The sequence below is a fragment of the Thalia democratica genome, chromosome 1, assembly GCF_965202585.1.
Source record: "Thalia democratica chromosome 1, ktThaDemo2.hap1.1, whole genome shotgun sequence".
Lineage (NCBI taxonomy): Eukaryota > Metazoa > Chordata > Thaliacea > Salpida > Salpidae > Thalia > Thalia democratica.
In genome coordinates this window covers 62,585,629-62,595,274 of record NC_139165.1, presented here as the reverse complement: position 1 = coordinate 62,595,274, position 9,646 = coordinate 62,585,629, and positions in this window count along the sequence as shown.

Sequence of the window (9,646 nt, the reverse complement as noted above, 5' to 3'; positions counted from 1 at the left end):
GGTGCAATTGCTGCAGTGCAACACCCCACGCGACGCCCCTGCTGCACAGTATTTCAAGTTGTAAAAGTTCAAAACTTAAAATTTCAAGCTCTAGCGTTTCTGATGCTAATAATATCTTTTTAGATAAATTTTATCATCGTAACTTTAATCAAGTAGACTATTTAATAAGTTTTTATTGTTTTTAAACTTTTAATGTTTTTTGATATATTGACCCTTTTAAATTATCATAAGAACTTAAATTGTCGTGTAAAATGTTTCGTACACTATTTAATATACTGTTTAATATACTTTTGGTTTCAGTTGGGTTTTTTTAATTAGTTTTTGAATTTGTATAAGTTTGGGTTAGTTTTTTTATAGTTGCAGTTGTATTTGCACTTATAAAAACTATTTAAATATATCAGTACAAAAAATAAAATTTTGCATGACTTGTATTAATTAAATTTGATTACTCGGTGATGATTAATAATAGGAGATAAACTTTAAACAAAGTAATATTGTAGTTTAAACTAGCATCAACTGTTTTAAAACGTTTAAATTATTTGGATCGAGTGGATCTTTACTCTTTAATGTTTTTAACTATTTTTTTTGCAAAACTTAATACACTTTTATTAAGTTTATTTTTTATTTGTTTAAGTAGAACAGGGGTCGGCAGGCATTGGTGCTCGCGTGCCAAATTTCAAGTTTCTAAACTCTTCGCGGTCCGCAGTTTTAGATTTAGTGACGTTTAAGTAATCTTTTGGTTTTAGTTTTAGTCACACTAGAGATAGTTTACTATTATTCTCTTTATCATTTTAAATGACGTATAGCTACACATAGATTGCGTATATAAATTATAAATACTTATTGGAATAAAATTAACATTGATTAACATACTTAATTCTTATTAACTAGGTACTTTCTGAAACACTTAATAAGTTAAACTTAATATTTCTATTATTATAATTACAACCTAAATCTTTGTAAAAACCGAGCTTAAAAAATACTTATAGGTCACCTTTATACATTTTTTATATTAAAAACCACTATTTCATACTTTAGGAAATATTAACGTTTAAAAATAATTTTTCTGTCTTAAATAGCTTGAACTCTTTGAAAATTTTAGTTATTGTTTAAATAAATAAAATAAAAACATATTTTTATTGTAGAAAAGGTAAAACAAATTTTAACATAATTAGTGCTTGAATACTTAAAAAAAAAAATATTAGTAGTTAATTATTTTTTTACATAGTTGCCACTTTAAAAGCAAAAATGTCTGAGTTAAATCAAACCAGCCTAGATTTATTAAAAGTTAAAAAAAGCTATAATTGCTGTTAATCAAGCTTAAATACTTAACTAAAATATCATCATTGTAAACAAGTGAACAATATGTAAGTAGACAATAAAAAAATCACAATCAGTAAACTACACTTTAAAATTCTTAAAAAATTTTTTACAAAAGGTTATTTAACTATTCAGTGTGAAATATTTTTATTTTTCAACTTAAATTATCAAATAAAATAAAAATTACCTTTTTAGCACAAAATACTTTTTTTTTCGTAAAAATATTTCAGCGTATTAGATTTTACTTTCTTTTTAGAGGTTGTAACCTATAATTCAAATATCAACACGTATGCTATTAGTGTTGTTGTATCTCCTTTTAAAGTTAATTAAAGTTATATTTATTTTCTTTTGTTCTTATGTTACTGAACAAGATTCATAGTACATTATTAAATACAAAATTCAGTTAGTTTTCGTTCAGTTTTATTTTAATTTATTCTTTTTATTTTTTTTTCATTTTTTATTTTGTTTAATTGATTGTTTTATTAGTAATTGAACTGGACATGACTTTAAACTGTATCCTGGTGTATGACTCGATAACCGATAGGTTTTTTCGTACACCAGGTCCTTGGACCAAATATTTGAGCGCTTTTTTTCGTTCAATAAACAGTTCTACACTACAGTTATAAAAACTATTCTGAGAATTCAAAAATTTATTCATAAAGTTTGAAATAAAAGTTTCACACACACCTGAGTTTTAGAAATCTCTTAAACAGGTTTAACCTAATATGAGTTTTTAAAGTTTTTAAACTAGCCTGTTTGTTTGGCAATCGTGTTTTAAATAAAGTTCACAAAATAAAGAAATAACGAAGTTTATTAACAATGAATTTAATATAAAACAAAAAAATTATTATTATAAGTCAACTTGAATGGACAATTAAGTTTCTTAAATTTTTTTAACAAAAGTATAACAATTTATCAAACCATTAACGAAGTGTAAATACTTATTTCTAATTGAGCATTAAAGCAGCTCTTTACCTGCAATAAAAATATTGCATTTAAAATGAGTAAATGTGAAATATAAGAGCTAAAAGAATTTTAAAGAAATAGTTAGGAGATATTGCAAGAAACGATAACAAAAATAAATCGCTTAAAGCAGTTTAAACAAAGCACATAACTATTTCAGTAACTAAAGACTGATTAGAAAATTTTTTTAGGGCAAGTTATAAAGTAGCAAAAGTAATTACTAAAATGGAGATCCCGTTAAGAATTGAAAACTTTTTTAAAGAATTTGTGTTGGCGGTAGTAAAATATTGTTGTTTATTTCTTCAATGACAACTAATGACAATTTAAAGTCGTGTTTAGGAAATGTCTGAAGATTATAAAACCGCATAAATCAAATGAGGACTTTAATCAATCTGTTAAGATGAGAGCACTTATACAATAAACATTGCTTATCTGAGAGTTTTTAATTGAAGTTTTTTTAATAATTTAAACATTTTAGGATAATTTCTCGTTTTAGTTCCAATGCAAAACACAACAATAGGTAAAAAAAATTTAGGTACAATGCATCAATTTAAAGTTTTTGAAAATACAATTTTTTGCTTTAATTTTTAATATAAAATTAAGTTAAAGGTAAAAAAAGTGTCTTAAATAATAGAGCAACATTAAAATGGTACTGTTGAGCTACTTTAAATGTGTTTTTTTAGTTAAAAAGTATTTATATGGTAGATTTTTTGTGTTAAATCGTAATTTTATTACATGTAAAAATTGTTTAAAGCTACAGGTTTTTTTTTTAATTCTCAAATTCAAAAATTTTAGATATTTCAAGCCTAAATTTTCAAAGCTTTTCCGGGATTCAAGTTTTTTGGCAATACTGATTGTTCACATTTATATATGTACAGTTACATAAATTTGTGTCAGCTGCAAGACTTAAAATTTTACATATAATTTGATTCAAATAAACACTGTGAATTGAACATACATACATCATAAGTTTAATTTGCCACTCTTTAAATCAAAAAGTTCAGCCTTAGTGACCTAAAAACTAGCCTGATATTTTAGTATAAAAAAGCTATTCAAGCCAAAAAATTAAAAATTACTAAATTGGCCTGAGACTTGAAGTCTTCAAATAGTCATAGTCTGAGGGGAACGGGTCAAAATTGCACGAGGGGACTTAATTGCACGAAGACAAATTTACACGAAGGGTCAATTTTGCACGAAGATACTTTTGCAAGAAGACAAATTTGCACGAGGGGACTAAATTTCACGAAGATAAATTTGCACGAAAGGTCGATTTTTCACGAGTGACTATTTTGCACGGAGGGTCAATTTTGCATGAGTAATAGTTTTGCATAAGATTTAAAAAAAAACTAAAAGATAAATTAGTAAAAATAAACAAGAAAAAAAAGTTACCGACCGAGAGTAAGGGTTAGGGGTAACAGTGATAAAAAAAAAACTAAAAAAAACTACTATTAATAAAAAACAAGAAAAATAAACTAATAAATTAAAAGAAAAAAGCTACCGACCGAGAGTAAGGGTTAGGGGCGACAGTGATAGTAATAATAAAATACAAAAAAACAAAAACTAATAGATATTCTTTAAAAAAAAATACAAAAAAAACTAGTTAATAGAAAAAAAAATTAAAATAAGTTAAAGACCTAGGGTAAGGGTTAGTAGTTACAGTAATAGTAAACAAAATGAATAAAAAATGAAGTAGTAAAACAATAGAATAAAAATTATATAAAAAAATTAAAAATAATATTAAAAAACTTTTAACCCGCACAAAAATGTCTTCGTGCAAAAATGAGCCTTCGTGAAAAGTGTCTCCGTGCAAAAGTGTTTTCGTGCAGTTTTGTTTTCGTGCAATTTAGTTCCCTCGTGCAAAAGTATATTCGTGCAGTTTAGACTTCCGTGCAAGTTTGTCCGCTCGTGCAAATTTGACACCTACTCTAGTCTGAGTGTGTGGCAATGGTCAGTTGTTTATTTTCTTCAACTTGAACTGTTTTGATTAGCAATGTACAAACTTAATAAACTTCCTATCCCTAAATCTAGTTTGTGTTAAGTAGGTAATTCCAAAAAACAGCAACTGTGTATATTAGTATGCAACGCATAAAAATTAACTAAATTTGCCAAAAAAAGATTGTTTGAAAAATTAAAATGTATACCTATTTTAATTTATTTCATATATTCTGTTTTAAATGTGTCTATACACATTTAGATATCACATGTAGAAACAATAATATGAGAAAGTTATGCATAAACTAAACTTAATCAAAATTAAGTATCAAATGAAATTTAGTTTAAAGTATAAGCATCTTTGTACATTAGTGTGCATAGGAATTAATTTAAATCACAAAGAAAACTCCAAAAAAATCAAAATGTGTCAAAACAAAAACAAAATAAACGTTGTTTATTATCATTATGTTATTTAATATTTTTTTGTGCACACTAAAATATAACATTTAGTAATGAAACATCTATGAACAAACTTAGGTATAAAACACGTGTAAAAAAACCTAAACTGTAAAGAAATGACATTTTATTTAATTACTGGCCAAAACTTTTGTACAAATGGAAAACACTTGCATTTAGTTTATTTACTAATATATATTATATAACTAACTTACTAAATTCAAGCATACTTTACATTCTTTTTAAAGATAACAACTTGCTGTTGTAAGAAGAAAGTTATCATGAAACCGAGAAAAAAACCCTAATGGAATGCTTAAATGTCTTTTTACATTTTAAATTAAAACAGTAAAGTATTCTAATTGTTTTAAAATATTATACAGAGACTTAAAACGAAATTAATCAAATTGAACCAAAATACTCAAGAAATTTATCTTAGAATATATTCTGTCTCAGAGAGCCAAATTTACATGCTCACGGGCCGCAAAATTTTCTTTTGCGGGTCGCAGTTTGCCGACCCCTGAGCTAGAACTAGTTTAAAGTGTTAACAATGTTTTTGTTTTCAAGAAAGTTTTTTACATAGATATAATACAAAAGTATATTATATTCTTACAACTAAAAAACTGTTTTAACTTAAGTTTAAAAAATTTAAAAGTTTAATTTGCAAATAGTATACATTTAGTTAATATACATTAATTAGATTTTTACGTATAAAAGGCAAATATTTTTTAACTTTTCCTTCTCTGTTACTTTTCATCTAATTTTAATGTATTTTGTATGCAGTAATCTTCAATTTGAGTACGCTTTTTTAATATAGCACTATAAGTGCGTACTCAAGAGGAAGAACGTACCTAAAATATACAAGTCTAAATGGAAAGCTATATTTAAAACAAAAAACATTTTTTCTCAAAGTGCGTACTCAACAGGAAAGTGCCTACCTAAGAAGTCCGTAATCAATATAAAAGTTACTGTAATCTATCAGTGGTTTTAAAACCTCAATCAAGTACTAGACTAAAAACGGACAATAAGTTTTAAAAATATTTGAGATTTTTTTTACCTACTACATGTTGATAACTTAACTTAATCTACTTGCCTATATTTTTCATGATTAAGTCTAATTAGAATTCTGGGTGGCCTATATAAAAAGAGACATATATTAAGCGTTCCTTGCTACAAATAATATTAAGTACTAACATCTTAGTAAAATTTAAAAAAACGTTTAGTTTTTTTATAGTAGTAAGATAAAACAATGAGTTCTACTTATCTTTTTAGTTACCTATAAGTAAACTTGTTATTTTTATCAAGCAGCTAAAAACAAGTAGCGATAGTTATTATTTTTATTTACAACTAAAAAGTTTTTTAACAAGACATTGAATAAAATTTATAAATTGTTTACTTTTTAAGTCGTTATTGAAACTTTGAGTACCATATTAAATCTCTACATATGTAGATTAAAAATAACTTGGTGACCAATAACTTGGTGTAATCTTAATATAAGCTAATTAAGATGCTAAAAATAATAATAAAACTATTATAGCTTGCATTATTTATATTCAAGTAGTAAAAACCTAGCTAAAATTATATTTAACTAAATACTCTTATTTACTTATACTTTTTCTAAATTAAATCACATTTTTATCAACTAAAAAGCACAAAACATGAAAAATATTGATGAATTTGACTGACTACTTACAAAAGTGTTAAAGTTATAAGCGGTAGAATATATATTTTTTACTACTGCAGTAATTTAAGTTCCAAATTTAAATACTTCTTATTAAAATAAAATCAAAGCATATTGCTGCATTGACTAAAGCTTAATTAACTAAACTTCCACTTTTTAAAGTTTACATAAACAAAGTTTTGACATTTGTATAAAATTACATTCTAGCTAAAATTAAAAACTACTAGATGTTATCAATAATTGTTTTAATGAGTAATTTAGAATCTCCTTACATCGATATCTGTAGATACTAAATTTCTATATAGCAAATATCTGAAAACAATACACAACAAAAATTTAAAAAGAACTTTTTTTTAATTCACAATGTTTCTCTGGGCTACAACTAGAACAATTCTACGGATGTCTGAAAATGAAAATATCTAAAATAAAAAAATACAAAGTAGAAAATAAAAATGTGTTATACTCATGCATACTATCCTACAAAAACTTTAATATACCGAATATTCTAAGTAAAAGATCAATCAAACGCTAATATAAGAATTTAAAATCGTTACTTGAAAACTTTTATTGGACTTCATGTTTAGTTTTTTTAAGAAAACAGCCTGATACTCTTTAGCATAATTGTAAACTGGTAGATATTGTTTATTGAACGACAAAAAAAGAGCGCTCAAAAAGTTTGGTCCTGTGTTCCCTGTTGCACGAAAAAACTTTTCGGTTATCGAGTCGTACACCACTTGGATACCTTTTAACGTCTTGTCCAGGACAGACTTAAAGTTTTTTAATTTTAAACCACAAACTTCATATTTAAATCAAGTGTTTTTTTATTTATTTATTAATACTAAAATTCAATGAGACCTTGAGTTTAGTTTTCCTTTTATACAAATGAGACATTTAAAAAAAGTATTTTTAGTTTATAGTTTATTGAACGACAAAAAATGCGCTCAAAATACTTGGTCCTAGGACCTGGTGCACGAAAAAACCTTTCGGTTATTGAGTCGTACGCCTTTTGGATACCTTTTAATGTCTTGTCCCGGATAGTCTACTAAATATAAAAACTCATTACTTTTCGCTAAATTTAATAGACAAAACTTATTATTACTTAGCAAAGTTTCAACTCTAGCCAACAAAAAACTTAAAACTATTTTAGATAAAACATACTTTTTATTGTTTTAAAATGTACTATTTTGAATGACTTTTCGAAGTATAATATTCCTTTATAATTTAAGTTTACATATGGTTCAAGTGGGAACGGGTCACTTTTGCACGAAGACACTTTTGCACGAGGGGACACTTATGCACGAGCGTCACTTTTGCACGAAGGGTCACTCTTGCTCGAGGAGACACTTTTACACGACGACTCTTTTGCACGAGCGTCAATTTTGCACGGAGGGTCACTTTTGCACGAGGAGACATTTTTGCACGGCGACTCTTTTGCACGAGCGTCACTTTACCACGATTTGACACTTTTGCACGGCGTCACTTTTGCACGAGAGACACTTTTTCACGGCGTCATTTTTGCACGAGGAGACACTTTTGCACAGTTGTCACTTTTGCACTCAGTGCATTTGCATGACGACATTTTTGCAAAGCATCACTTTCGCACGGCGTTATATTTTCATGGATACACTTATGAACTGCAAAAATTTTAAACAAGCAGTCAATTTTGAACGGAGCTTCACTTTTGCACGTTGTTTTTGAAGCTTTACGGAGAACAATAAAATTATGTACCACAATTCATTAATTCATATTTATAATCTAAATTAAAATAAACTAAAATTTCTAATTTTAATTAAAAACAATTTTGAATACTTTAAATAAAAATAATCTGAATCTCGTTAACTTTTAAGCAGAAAGATAAACTTAATTTAGTGAGGCTTTAAAACACTAACCTTGAGTATTATTTTTTACTTATATTCTTTTGATGTTAAAATTAGCATTATATAGTTGTTAAACAAATATATTAAAAAGAGCAATAAAATAGCGCATTTTTCATGATTTGAACTTTTATTATTTCATTACTATAATGTTGCATGATCATAAAAAGCCAATGAGAGAGTAACATTTGGAAGTCTGAACTTATTTTCAAAGAAATTATACCATATTAGTCTTCAACCGCTGCAACAGTTCAATAATGAGGCTTGGCAGAATTCTTTTTTTTTTTATCGGTTAGTTGAAATTTGGAACCAACCTACAAACGAATTAGTTTCTTGCAAAAAATTTTAAAGAATTTCGATTAAAGTTAAAAAAGTTTTATTAGAATTATATTGTGTTAGTAAAATTAATAAGTAATTTTTATCAACTGTTGATTTAATTTTAAGATTTAGCTTAGTTTATAGTTCAATTTTATTAACAGCACCTTTACTCTATTAATAATGAGTCCTTTTTCAATTTATTTAAAGATTAATCATCTGGCCAGTATATTGTTAATGTCCTTGGAGCGTTAGGTTTTTATTTTTGTTGTTAGTCAATGCATTTAAATATTTGACGTTGATCGTTCTACATCAAAGCGTAAATTAGTATAAGTTTGTGGTTAAAATTTTGCTTTTTATGTTAACCTATAAATTTTATATCAATTATGTTTTTATCTTGTTTTAATAAATAAACTATTTGTGTGAATTTTCGTTTTCTTTATGTGTTTTTCAGTTTAACTGGTCTAGGTTTTGATGCCTAGTTCCATCATATGGACAATAAACTTATACCGTATAGTAGAATATATAAAAAGACATAGTTGTTGATTAATATATCAAAGTTCAAAATAAACTAGAACAATTTACTTACACTTAAAGTATTTTTTTATCCTAGTTTCTAAATAAATTAAATTTTTTGCCCCTGGTATGAATCTTTTATAAAAAAAACTATTTTATCATTCCTTAGTCTGTTTCTAACATTAACTTTTACTGTTTAAGATTTTAAATCTTTCATTTTTGCCTTAAATATAAGTATATTACAAATTTTAAGTTTTTAGTTTCTTTTTATGTTAAAAATTTGGTACTAGCTAAAAAACTTTTTACCAAAATGCATAATTGGTGTTCTATGCCAAAAAGTCATCGTGCCAAAATGTCGCTGCGCAAAAATTTCATCGTAAAAATGTCACGTTGTGCAAAAGTATCGTTGTGCAACAACGCTGCCGTAAAAAAATGTCGCGGTGCAGAAGTGACCCCTCGTGCAAAAATGACCCTGTGTGCAAAAGTGTCCCTCGTGCAAAAGAGTCACCGTGCAAAAGTGTCCCCTCGTGCAAAAGTGACCCTCCGTGCAAAAGTGTCACCTCGTGCTGAAGTGACGCTCGTGCAAAAGAGT